This window comes from Prionailurus bengalensis, chromosome A2 (assembly GCF_016509475.1).
Source record: "Prionailurus bengalensis isolate Pbe53 chromosome A2, Fcat_Pben_1.1_paternal_pri, whole genome shotgun sequence".
Taxonomy (NCBI): domain Eukaryota; kingdom Metazoa; phylum Chordata; class Mammalia; order Carnivora; family Felidae; genus Prionailurus; species Prionailurus bengalensis.
This window is the reverse complement of record NC_057348.1, coordinates 133,734,676-133,749,192: the sequence shown is the minus strand read 5'-3', so window position 1 is coordinate 133,749,192 and position 14,517 is coordinate 133,734,676.

Below are 14,517 nucleotides of genomic sequence, written 5' to 3'. Positions count from 1 at the left end.
GAATGTAGCAATATCCACAATTTCTCCATTCTTTTATGCAAAATTTAACTATATGTAAGTAATTATTTTAAACATTATAAGTAGATATTTGTCTACCTCACCTGCATCTGTAAGTACTATCCAAATTTATAGGAAAAAAAATCTTTAATTCGATTTCTCATTGACAAAGTGAGAAGTTGCCTTATAGCATGAATACCTTCTATTTGGTATTGCAAAATATTTAAACTTTCCCAAATAAATTTATTTTAAACATTTTCCAAACCTGAAGGTGAGATTCCTTTTACTTTGTGCTGTTCTAACCACATACCTCCTTTATGTATTGCTTAGTAAGGCTTTCAGATTCAGGCTTTTATTCCCCAGCACTTATTTTGTAACTGCACAGATAGCATGATAACAGGTAAAACTGCCCTTGGATCACATTATTTCAGATGCATTACAACCCAAGGAGTAGATAGAATCCAAAACTAAAATCGTTTTAATAAAAGCTTAGGTCTCTGAGATTTTATTTCCTGCAGTGTCAGGAAGACTACGGAATAAAAGCCTTTCTGTTTCATTAATAAAGACCACTGTATTATCATAGAGTTTGCAAATTATCCACAGCTACTTCAAATAAATACTTCTCCACAGTGCAGTACTCTTAAAATATTTGGGGTAGTTGAAACAAATCAAATGAACTCATGCACCCATAAAGAAAAAATGCATGAACGTTGAAAACACAAACACTACTGTGGCTTATGGAATTTGTAGTTTAATGTAAACAGGGTGGCTGAAATGCTAATCTTTTATTTATTTAAAACAAGGAGGAAGGTCATGAAAATAATTCACCATACTGATTCTGGCATGTAAAGAGAAAGTGAAGGCCTGTCAGTAAAGAAAGGAATGTTAATGCAAAATTAGTGTGCTAGGTCCAACTCATGCTGTTTACTGTAGTTTTGACTGTGAGATCACTCTTTCATTAAGGCTCAAAAGTGGCTGGTAAGCTCTGTTTTAATGAGCGATGCCTATATAGAGGATAAGGACTTAACATAATTTTTAAGCCTAAAATTAAAGTTCGTGATGAGCTAAAACCATAAAGTTTAATGAATTTATTTTTAAAGAACATGTATTTCTTGTATATTATAAAATAGTCATTTACATGTAAATAAAAATTAAATTAAGCCATCATTAATTTGATTAGGAATTTCCATCAAAATTTCCCTATTACTTTGGTGGAACTCCAATGTGAAAGGTTTTTGAACGAAGGTCACATGAGCAAATCTTGTTTTGTCAGGTGGATGGTCTATGGTATACAGAGCCTTGATAGAAACCAGCTGCAATGACCTGACATTGGTTAAGGCTGAAAACTCAGACAGTGCAAACAAATACTATATCTTGGCTCAAAATGCTTGCCACATCTGCCAACAATTAGTTCTATATCAGACCTAGAAAGGGGCACTGAGAAACAGGATCCGATTACAGAGAAAGCAAATAAACAAGGGGCCCTGCATCATTAGTCATCAAGTGGATACAGAGGTAGCCAATTTCTGAACTGAAGCTCAGATCGTCAATCCCAGCTTCAGCAGATAGCGTTAGTTAAGGGTTGCAGGGACGTTGCATGTTGATAGTCTGACCAGGCCACACTGACTTCTGGGTGCCACCCAACAACTGTTTATTATTCCAGATAGCAGAGATCATTCAGAGAGTATAGAGCATTAACCTCAGAAATGGAAGGTTTTAAAAGCATTCAGATGTCATCTACTGCCATTTCTGGTCAAGATTTATGACACAGTTCAAAGATAGCAGTAGATAAGAAAAAGACTGATTTTCCCTGCTCTACCTACTTTCCCCCCGAAATTCACTTTTCTAACTCTTTTTAGCCTTCCTTCAACTTTTCTAAGACAATGGGTCTATTCAGGATGATTCTTTTTAATGTTTATTTATTTTTGAGAGAGAGACAGAGCACAAGCAGGGGAAGGGCAGAGAGAGAGGGAGACGTAGAATCCAAAGCAGGCTCCAGGCTCTGAGCTGTCAGCACAGAGCCCGATGCGGGGCTCAAACTCAGGAACCATGAAGTCATGCCCTGAGCCGAAGTAGGTTGCTCAACCAACTGAGCCACCCAGGTGCCCCCTTTATTTTCTTTTTTTCTTTCTTTCTTTCTTTCTTTCTTTCTTTCTTTCTTTCTTCTTTCTTTTTTTTAATATTCAAGGTGATTTTTAACTCCTTGACCCTGAAGTCTAACTTCCTGGATGATTTTTCCTGGTATTATGATTCTTTGTTTGGCTCTCTGTGTTTGCTTTTTAACCCAAGGATTGTCAGTTTCTTTTATCTCCTACATGACTTCTTGGTCCCTCAGTGGAATGAGGTGGTCCCAACAGTTATGAACTTATCTGGGTTGGAGACATTGTTGTCTTGGCACAGAAATACTCTATGCTCCTGTCAAATTGACTGTCACTGTTGGCTTTCCATGCCTTACACTGACTGGAAGATTCTGCTCCAGATACTGAGTTTTAGGCTCTCCTTCCAACCAGAGTCATTGACTTTCACCCCTTCCCCCCCTCAGAGTGGATACCCATCTTACAGAGTTGAACTGCTAGATGGAGCGTGCCAATCTTCCTATCCAGAGGAGTGGCCTTTCCCCCACAGAGTTTCTGCCATCATTATACTCCTTCCAGTAAACGTGTCCTTTCCCTTTTCCCTGACTTTCCATTAGTCATTTTTTTCTGGAGTGTTAATCAACAGAATCACAATTAAGTCTTATCTCTCTTGGTTATTTTGTTTTGCTGGGTATCAGAGATGTCTGAAAATCAAGCACAAGATAGGGAGTATATATCTATAGATAGATGGTGATAGATAGATAGATAGTCATATGGGATTACATTATCTGCATAATGTCACTAATTGAATTGGGTGGAGGAAAAGATTTATTAAACAAATAATTATTTTAGACCCAATCAACGTTTATTCAAGAACATTATTTTAAATATTCATTAGTAATAAAGCAGAAAAGTTTGGCTATAGAGTCTCTTCAATATAAAAAGAAGATGGACTTTTCTACTCCTATATTCCACTTGAAAGAATAATTTAATTAAAAGGCAAAGCCGGCAGGAACTTTATAATCTGCATGCAATGCAGGATATTATATAATGACCTTCATTTAAAACCCAAATCATTAAAACTAGTAAGTCTAACTGGTGACAAGGGAGATTTCAACATCAGGCCCAACAGCTTAAAAATATGAATAAAAATCATAGCTTAAATGAATCAGTCCATTGAGAACTTATCGCAAAGTAAAATGAGAGAAGAAAAAAGTTACCTAGGCAATGAATCCTTCTGCTGCACTATTTTATCTTTTGACATGTGCTTCTTTCTTCTTTTCTTTCTTTTTTTCCCCAGAATTTCCTCCTCTGTATAAAATAAACTCAAATCTATTTCCTAGGAAAAAATTATTTTAGACAATTTGGATGCACCGGAGAAAATAATCTTTAGAGGTGGCTAAATCACTTCTCATCCACCCCAACCTCATTTGTCACATAATCTCTAGAGAAATGAGCACTTGAAATAAAGTGTGTGTGTTGAGGGGAAGGGGGAGCTGCCGCCCTTTACGGGAGCATGGAGAATTGACTCTTCACTTCCTAACAACTTCTGGACATTTTTCAGTAGTAAAACACTAACTAGAAGCTGTGTTTAGTTTCTATAACACATATCTTCGTTGTGGCATCAGCTTCTTCATATGATAGCCATCCTTAATACAAATAGGAAGAGATCGACATTTAAATGGGAGCAAAATTATCTTTTACTTGTTGAAATTTTTTCTAAGCTTTGGAGCAAAGCAGAGTAAGGAAGTGAAATTTTTATTCAAATTATATAGCGGTGATGCTTCATATTCACCAAATCCTCTTTTCTTTTTCTCTCATGCTTTTTGTATCTGTTCTTTGTCTGTTTATTTTTTCATGTAAGTTATTACCCCAGTTTCCCTCTGTCTCCTCTAGCCCTGAGTTCCCAGGTGGTATTGTTTACCAACTTGCCTTCTTCATGATGACTTCCAGAAGTGAACAAAGGAAATCCAGAACACGCTGTCTTCTTTGGAAACATGATGCCAGGGTTTCTAGGAGAAAGATGAAAATTAAGTCAAAGTGGTCATTTGATGTCATGTAAAGAAAAAGCTGTCTTGAGTGTATTACAACACCCTTAACAACTGACTATGTCTTCATTCAGAAGTTGAATCTGCACCAAATCAATAGAATGAAGGATAAAGTATTTTCTCAACCAGTGTATCTGTTTATTTGGATTAGATATTTTAACATGTGTTTACTAGCCACTCTGTTAACCAATCATTTAGTCATGTAATTAGTCAAACTAATTGCTTAAGCAAATTTGACTAAACAAATCAATTTATAGATATATTTGTGGCATTAGTGTAGCAAAGACTAATAAGTAACCTTAGAAAGGAAAACAAGACTATTGATCCCTTACCCAGGGTAGAGTGGACTGTCCTTATCAGATCATTGTTCTACCATTTCATTATTGAAAAGAGACATTAATTAGGAGAAAAAATACTGGATTAGCAGTCTAAAGACTGAATTTTGGTTCTTAGTCATTCTCCCGGCATGGTCATGTTGGACAAAGGATGCATGTACTTTCTGGTCCTCAATTTTCTTTGTCACAAAAGCATTAGGCTAGCTAGATGATCTTATTCTCACTATCTACAGCTGAATGTGATGTTAGGTCTGGAATATGTCTCCCAAAGGACAATACAAATATGAAGCTAGATAGGTCTTTAAGTCACTAAATTTCAATGAATATGTATTACTAATTAATGGTATTTTTATTAGCATTTCATAATGCAGCTAAAAATGGAATATGCTTGTAACTAGGTAAAATATGAAATGATTATCAAAAATGCATTTGATACTACATAGTATATTAATAGAGTTTCTCTTGTTAAAAGTAATCCCCATAAAGTGTTTTTAGTAATCGCTGGGATTTTTAATGACCCCGTTTTACAACAAAATAATTAAAATTTAAATTAAGCTTATAACAGTAACTTTAAGAGAATCATAGAACAGCAATCAAAACCTCTACATTACTTGGTGTTACTTTTTAAATTGGGTTATTTTACATTTAGTTTCATAGTATATTAAAAATTGTACATATGAAACTTTATGATTGAAGAAACAGGATATGTTGTTCAACAAATAAACTTTGGAAAATTTTAGAAAGTAGCATCTGGGACATTGTCTATTTATTTTGGCAGAATAAAGGATATTAAATTTAATAATATGTAGTGATAAGTTAATGCTAAAACATCTTATACTTTTAAAGAGTATTATAGTGCATATTATCCTGATGGTTAACTATATGAAAATGGGCAAAGATTTACCTCATGTTTTATATTGGCTTACTGAGTCAGTCTCTAATTCAACAAACATTTATTTACTTTTTACTTTTTATTATTTTTTAAATTCTTTTTTTTTTTTAAACATTTATTCAGGGGCGTCTGGGTGGCTCGGTCGGTTAAGCGTCCGACTTCGGCTCAGGTCATGATCTCACGGTCCGTGGGTTCCAGCCCCGCGTCGGGCTCTGTGCTGACAGCCTGGAGCCTGCTTTGAATTCTGTGTCTCCCTCTCTCTCTGCGCCTCCCCTGTTCATGCTCTGTCTCTGTCTCAAAAATAAATAAATGTTAAAAAAGTAAAAAAAAAACATTTATTCATTGTTGAGAGACAGAGAGAGACAGAGCATGAGTGGGGGGGGGGGGGCGTGAAGGGCAGAGAGAGGGACACACAGAATCTGAAGCAGGCTCCAGGCTCTGAGCTGTCAGCACAGAGTCTGATGCAGGGTTCGAACTCATGAAGTGTGAGATCATGACCTGAGCCAAAGAAGCTTAATCGACTGAGCCATCCAGGTGCCCCTTGACAAATTTTATTGAGGAAACTATAAGGTATACTTATTAGGTAAAGCATAGAGTTTGAAAACTGATATCCTAGTTGTACCATTTGCAAACGTTAACCCAATAACATCACTGAACCTCATTTTTCTCTACTTTAATTAATAGTTGCTAACTGACATGGTTGTTACGGAGATTGAGAGGAGCAGTCAGGACGAAAGCAAGTTTTCTCAGGCTAAATTATTCCGACCTTTAATAGCTACCATACTACAGGTACTATACTTGCAAAGTATATCCAATTGTACACAAAAGTCAACAATGGCTTTTAGTTCCATATAATACATTCGTATATTAGTCGTGTCAGTTTCACCCAGGATTTGGAGGCCATTCAGAAAATATTTAAAGAAGTTTATCTGCATGATTTGGCTATAACCAAACCCGAATCTAGTGGCCACTGCAGAGTTGGAGTGTCATCATAGTTTTTGTTATGTTTCCGCTATTCTGATAAATCACATTGAAAGGGAAATACATAACTACTCAAAGCTTTCCCACACTCTGCACAGTGAAAGACTTTTGGGATACCTAGGGAAAAACATAGTTTAAAACAGTTGAAATGTAAGAGTGACATTTCTCAAAATTTTTTCCAATATGGGCAATAAAAAGCGACCTTCTGAATATATTATACAAGATAACACTGAAATAAAATTAATAAAATGTTTTTCTCATCTTCTACATGCATGCCATGTGCTGTATGCTAGAAACACAGGAGTTCAAATCACTATCATCTTTCCCTAGTACTTAAATAGTAGAAAAAGCACATATCAGAACAGAACATTCTTTGAGTCTTGTCACTTGCATACAAATGTGTTCAGATGACATAGCACTACTTAGAGTAAATCTGGAGCAGAAATAACTCTGGCTTCTGACTGATTTCAGTTTCACTTGTCCCTGGTTTAGAGATAATAGATTAGTATTAAATGGAAATAAGTCAAGGTCATGGTTTTTTGGTCATAAGTGAAATTCATCAGCCTCAGCCATTTTTCCTATATCTCCTCTGACTTCTACTGAAACTTTTCCTATTCAGATGACTTATGTGAAGAATTCGAGTAGTATTTCTATAGTAGGCTTCAATATGATATTCACGGTCCTTAGTAAGAAAATTACACTACCTGTCAAATTGATGTTCAAATGCTACCATGCCTTCATGGGACAGCTTTCCTCTCCTTTGATATTATATGTTTCCAATAGAGCAGACAGATTTGTTTCAAGTTGAGATGAGACATTCATTATTAACTCAAAAGAGTTTCATTGGCTGATTAGTTTGCTCTCCAGTCAAGTTCTGAACACTCACATTTCTTTAAACTATTTTTGATCCACTAATAATTTCTTTTCTAATAGCCTCAATTTTTCCATCTTCCTATGTCTGGAAAGCATTTATTATTTCCTTACTTAGCAGAGAGAAAATAGCACTCTCTGACTTCATCTTCCCTTTATCAATGAGGTGCTAACAATTATAGACTGAGGAGTTTTGTATTTTTCAAAGATGCATAGATTTTTGGCCAAAGACACCATTTGTGCTCGGAATAAAATATGACTGCACATGCCTTTCCCATAACCTAGAGAAAGAATGATATAGATAATGGGGGAAGTTATTCTCCAGTAACTTCTCAGAGTTATTGGACAACACAATGCTGTGCTGTCAGGAGGGGAGCATAGGCATCCTTGCAGTATCTGGTAGCAGTGTGGTGATGATTCATGTATGGTATGCAGACTTATGGTTATCTAAATGGATCAGTTCATGAGCTCTGGTAGAGGAGAAGCCCCAGGACAGAGCACCCAAAAGAGCCACAAGTAGTGCGTGTGTATGATGTGAAGCATGACCATTGCAGCGAGCTATGGACTCTGGCAGGATTCCCTTTTCTGTCTCTTAATGGCTGTGTGACCTTGAGAACGTTATTTACGTTCTATGACTCAGTTTCCTAAGTTGCCTAAGGATAACAATATTTCTCACACAAAGTCATTATAAGGGTAATGGAGAGAAGCAAGATGTTATTTAAATCCACAAATAGCTACAGAGGCTACTATCTTTTAGGGTGATAAATTTTTTGCCCTTAAAAAAATCTTCCCTTTTGTCATTTGGTTGTAAAAGATGAGCTTCATGACATGTGTGGGAAGGCCAGGATTCTATAGAAAGGGGCCAAGAATGCTAAATCACTCTGCTTAATAAGGAAAAGTTGTGAAATTTCTGGGAGGAAGACAGACGTGGAAGTATCTGAAGCATGAAGAACCCAACAACTGGGGTGGGAAGGGGGTAGAATCTGGGGAATATTAGTTAATGTAAATGATGGAGAATAGAAATGTACTCAGATTTTGACTCTGAACTTCCTCACTTTTAATTTTTAGTACTGCTGTGACCTATGGGCAAGTTTACTAGCTTTTCTATACCTCAGTTTCCTCATTGGTGAAATAAGGCTTATAATAAAACCTATCTCATAAAAGTTCTCTGAGAATTAAATGAATTGATAGTTGTGAAGAGTTGAGACCTATGCATGGCACATAGTGTTAGATGTGATACACAGTATATTTTTCCAAAGTCTTAATTATTAAATTTGGAGTGATACTATAGTGGCTGGGGGTGGGGAAGAGGTTGGGGATGAGGTGATACAAAAGATTTCAGCAAGACAAGTTCAGGGGGGATTGACTCCTGGTCTGGGTAAACTCAAAGCCCTGTGCTATTCCCAGTCATTTGGCAGGTAATGGTAAGAAAAAATACATTTGGGAAAATATTAGGTTTGCCAAAGACATGTCTTGTTAAAGAAAGACAGTTTATGCCATGCCCAATTATTTCTTACATAATTTCTGTGCCAATCTTTATAATTTGACAGAGCCCCTGTCCTAAAATATCTCTCTTTAAATTTATCCCAACTCAATCAAAAGAGTCCTTTTGAATTTGTTGTTTTACGTAAACATTAGAATCTATTTCTAAATATAAATACATCTCTTAGTTTATATGTGTGATAGGGCATATATGTAAATTGATCATAAAAAATTTTTTTTTTCAACGTTTATTCATTTTTGGGACAGAGAGAGACAGAGCATGAACGGGGGAGGGGCATAGAGAGAGGGAGACACAGAATCGGAAACAGGCTCCAGGCTCTGAGCCATCAGCCCAGAGCCTGACGCGGGGCTCGAACTCACGGACCGCGAGATCGTGACCTGGCTGAAGTCGGACGCTTAACCGACTGCGCCACCCAGGCGCCCCTATCATAAAAATTTTTTAAAACATTTTGTGTCCCTAGGATATTCAGTTCAAAGAAATGACATACTGAAGTAGAAAAAATAGCCAATTTATTGTTAGAACATACCTAAGTTTCCTCAGAGCTCTGTACCTATGCACTTACTTTGTTTGCTCCTTTAGCCACATGATCAACGTAGTTCCTGAGAAAGTGTCCTTACCTGACTGCAGCATTTGTGTGACAGTATATAACTCCTAAGTAACTGAATGATGAGTTGAATGTTTTTAAACGGTTTTAAAAGGTTTGAAGTACAAGCATAGGTTATCTTATAGGAGACTTGATGGCACCCTGTATAGCCGATCAATCAAATGAGAAATTGGAATATGTAGTGAGCCACATTATTTCAGAACTACAAGAGTACTTTCAGGAGAACTAGTCTGAACCCCAAAGTATAACTGCATGAAAGTCTCACAATTATTACCAACATCAAGAATGAGCCTACAGTTCTTACCTAGTCTCTCTAGTGATTTTCCCAGTACATTCTTACTGCTCAAAGTGGAGTGACTAATTTTGAACAAAGGAATTGATCACCTGGAAGGTAGGGAGAAACAGCTGTCAACGGTCTCTGTTCAAAACAAACGCAACTCTTCGGACATTGATTGTTTCTGTTTATTTCTGATCTTATGAAGATGTCTATTAAATGAGATAATGCACATAAAACACTTAGCAAAACACCCGGTCCGTAGATCACACTTGATAAACTATAATTTCTATCTTTGTTAGCCATGCCCTGGACTTTTTCTACATCACAGATCTATGAATGATAATACTCATATGCATGAATCTTCAATCTTGAAGGACAACAGCATATCTATTTGTGAAATAATCTAAAGCAGTGTAATGGGTGTCATTAAATCTTGTCTACCTGAGGCAGTATAAATCATTCGGGTAAATGAACCAATTAAAAACCAATTACCAACACGGCCTGACAATGGAAGATTGAAGAATGGAAGGAAAGGCTGATGTAGCCTCCCTAAAGCTGGGAGGAAAGCTCTACCCCTGAGGTTCCAGGGAATGGATTTGACAAGATGGTTAGATTGTGGCTGTTCTTCTCAGAGGCATTAACTCCTGCATTTCTTGTAAAAAAACAGATGCTTGCTGGCTAGATACAAAAGCGAACTGCATTGAGCAAACTATAATGTGATGATGGCTTTTCATTTGATTTTTTTATTCATTTGGTTTGAAATTTACTTGAAGCAAATAGGTTTCCTCTGAAAATTGTCTTGATTTGGACCTCTGATTTCAGATCCTTCAAATCAGTAAAAGTCAGAAAATTATGAGTCTTTTTTGAAGTGAGAAAATTTGGTTGCATCAAATGGGCAATCTTAGTGAAATCTGAAATCACCATTCCAATAACAAATTTATTTGATATGGTTGAGAGGAAATTGAACAGATATATGGGGTGGTTGTTTTACAATAGGCCACTAATTCATTGACTCAAATAGGTTTTTCATTTCTCATGCATATGTTGGCTATTTGCAATGACATAAATCACATTCATATACCAGCAACAACGAATGTAGAAGTCATCTTTGTTACCACATGTAAGAAAACCAGGTCAATATTTTCCCTTTATAAAAAAGCTTCTGGTTTACATTTTTCTTTATATGTAGTTTTTAAGGTCCTATGCTTTTATCGGTACTTTTTCCATTTCCAGATGTTATTAACACAGTGGTACTAAGAAAATACTGCCTGGATTTTTCTCCATATTGTTTTTTGCCACTCTACACAATCAGGCCCTTAAGGTGCATGTATTGTCTCTCAAATTTGCATTTTATCAGCATCCTAATAATGGCAACGGTTTCTTGAAGATGGTGACTCTCAACCTCTAACCATACTAGAATCATTTGGTGTGCTGTTTAAGGAGGACCCTCTTGCTCTCCAGAGATTCTTATGTTCTGGGTCCAGGCTGGAGCCCAGGAATGTGCACATTAGTGGTCACTCTTCTAATTGGTAAATGTGGCATATTGTGGTAGCCAGGTGTCTGATGGCTGTATACTGAGAAATACTGTCCCTAAAGAATCCCATCTTGGCTTTCTTTCTGTTAAATCAATAAATTTATTAGGTGTTTTTTTTTCTCCCTAATCGCACAGTTTAGATGGTTATTCCTGTCTAAATTGACCACACTAATCATTCACTGCCTGTTACATCGCTGCAGAGGAATTGGTCTGTTGCAACCACACATTCTGCTATTATATTGTGTTCACCAATCTCTTGTTAAGTATAAGAGATCTATTTGAAAACACTTAAATGCAACAGGAAATTTAGTAGTTAGGTACCAGAATATTTTAGATTACCAAATCCAAGAAAGTGCAATACAATCAGTCAATCATTGTCTTTGGCTTTTCTCTTTACGTTGACCTTACCTTCTCTGGATGCAAACTGACCCTCTGATGTTTGGGAACATATTAATGAGACACAACAGAGTTAAAGTTCTTGCACATGTAGAAAGTACTGATCAACATTATCTATGGCTCAAAAAAATTATCCAAAGAAGGGTTCTGACTGGCCTAGCTTGTATCAGATGTTCATTTCTGTTTTGGGGTATGAGGACTGTGAGACCATATCACTTTCCTTCCAAAACACAAGGGTGAAATTAGAAGTGGGTCAAGTGTTTCCCAGAACAATGGTTCTGCCCTTTGAGGAGATAATGAATCCAGAGTTCTCTGATACGGAGGTATTATGAAACAGACTCATTATCTGATTTTCCTCAACGTTTATTACTTGAATGAGGACTAATATCTATAGAAAAAGCAGAGAAAAACCCTCTGACTCAGTAAATACAGAGACACCATTCTCCATATTTTTCTACTTCAAACTTCTCTTTTCCATTCTCCACTCCTAACTCATTCGCAAATACACACCCTCACACACAAATAAATACAACGATGAACTCCAAAATTTTCAACACTCTAACTCCTTAACTCTTTTTTTATCTACCATATTTCACTTACATTTTCATTACAGGTATTGATTAACTCAATTAGGAATCTAATAATAAATTTTTATTAAAAATGCTTCTGATTTTCTATTTCAAAAATATCTTGAGAGTAATAATTTTTATAAGCTTCCATATTTTTATTTTCCAGCTTCATTGACATATAATTGACATATAACATGGTGTAAGATTAATGTGTACAATGATTTCCCATATCATACATAAATATTAAAAAATTATTACCACAATAAGGTTAGTTAACACCACCTCATATGGTTATCCATATCCATATGATATTCATATCCATCACCTCATATGGTTATCATTTTTTTTGCATGTGTGGTGAGAACTTTTAAAATCCACTCTCATGGAAACTTTAAAGTACACAGAAGAGTATTGTTAACTATAGTGATCATGGTGTATATTACATGCCCCAGAACTTATTCATCTTATAACTGGCAGTTTGCACCCTTTGACCACATCTGCCAATTTCTCCTATTAAACCCCCTTCTCCTGATAAACACCAATCTACTCTCTGTTTCTTTTAATTCAGGGTTGTTGTTTTTTTAAGATTCCACATATATGGAAGATCCTATAGTATTTATATTTCTCTATCTGACATATTTCACTAAGCATAATGCCTACAAGGTCCATTCATGTGACACAAATGGCATGATTTCCTTCTTTTTATGGCTGAATAATATGCATATATTTTCATACATTATATAATATTCATATATATTTAGTATGTATATATATTCTTGATTTATTCATCTGTAGATGGATACTTAGGTATTTCCATGTCTGGCTATTATAAACAATGTGGTAATGAACATGAAGGTTTGGATACATATTGGAGATAGTGATTTCATTTCCTTCAAATATATACCCAAAAGTATAACTGCTGGATCTTATGGTTGTTCTATTTTTAATTTTTTGAAGAAACTCCATACTGTTTTCCATATTGTCTGTACCAATTTACACTCCTACCAACAGTGCACAAAGGTTCCCTTTTTCCACATTCTTTCCAGCACTTACCTCTTGTCTTCTTGATAGAAACCATTCTAACAGGTGTGAGGTGATATCTCATTGTGTTTTTGATTTGCATTTCCCTGATGATTAGTAATGTTGAGCACATTTTTGTGTACCTGTTGGCTATTTGTATATTGTCCTAGGAAAAATGTCTATTCAGGTCCTTTGCTCATCTGTTAATCAGATTTTTAAAAAGTTTTGCTCTTGAATTGTATGAGCTCCTTATATATTTTTGATAGTAGCCCCTTATCAATATATGATTTGAAAATATTTTTTTCTCAATCCATAGATTGCCTTTCATTTCTTTTCATCATTTATTTTGCTCTTCAGAAGCTTTAAAGATTGATATAGTCCCACATATTTATTTTTGCTTCTGTTGCTTGAGATTTTGGTGTCATATCCAAAACAATCATTGCCAAAACCAACGTCAAGATTTTTCTCTACGTTTTCGGCTAGGAGCTTTATAGTTTAAAGTCTTACACTTAAGTTTTTAATCCATTTCAAGTTAATTTTTGTAAATAATGTAAGATAGGGACCAAGTTTCATTCTTTTGTATGTGCATATCCATTTTCCCAGCACCTTTTATTAGAAACACTATATTTTCCCCATACAGTATTCTTGGCTCCTTTGTCAAATATTACTTAGTCATATACATGTGGATTTATTTCTGGTCTCTCAATTCTGTTCTATTGGTCTATGTTTCTGTTCTAATTCCAGTGTCATACGGTTTGATTGCTATAGCTTTGTAGTATAATTTGAAATCAAGAAGTGTGAAGGGCACCTAGGTGACTCTGTTGGTTGAGTGCCTGACTCTTGATTTTGGCTCTGGTCATGATCCCAGGGTCTACAAAAATAAATAAATAAAAGTGTGATACATATAGCTTTGTTCTTCTTGTTCAGGACTGCTTTGGCTATTTGGGGTCTTGGGAATTTTATTTTTAATATGAATTTTAGGATTTTTTTTCTATTTCTGTAAAAAATGCCATTGGAATCTTGATAAGGATTGCATTGAATCTGTAAATGGCTTTGGGTAGTGTGACATTTTAACAATAATTAATTTAATTCTTCCAGTTCATGAACACAAGATATCTTTCCATTTATTTGTGTCATCCTCAGTTTCTTTTATCAGTGTCTTAGAGTTTGTAGTATACAGGTCTTCCACCTCCTTGGTGAAGTTTATTCCTAAGTATTTTATCATTTTGATGCTATTATAAATGGGATGTTTTATTTCTTTTTCAGATGGTTTGTTGAAAGTGTATCGAAATACAACTGAATTTTACATGTTGATTTTGTATACTGCAACTTACTAAATTAGTTCATTAATTCCAACCATTTTGGTGAAATCTTTAGGTTTTTTTTTTTTTAATGTAACAGATCATATCGCCTGC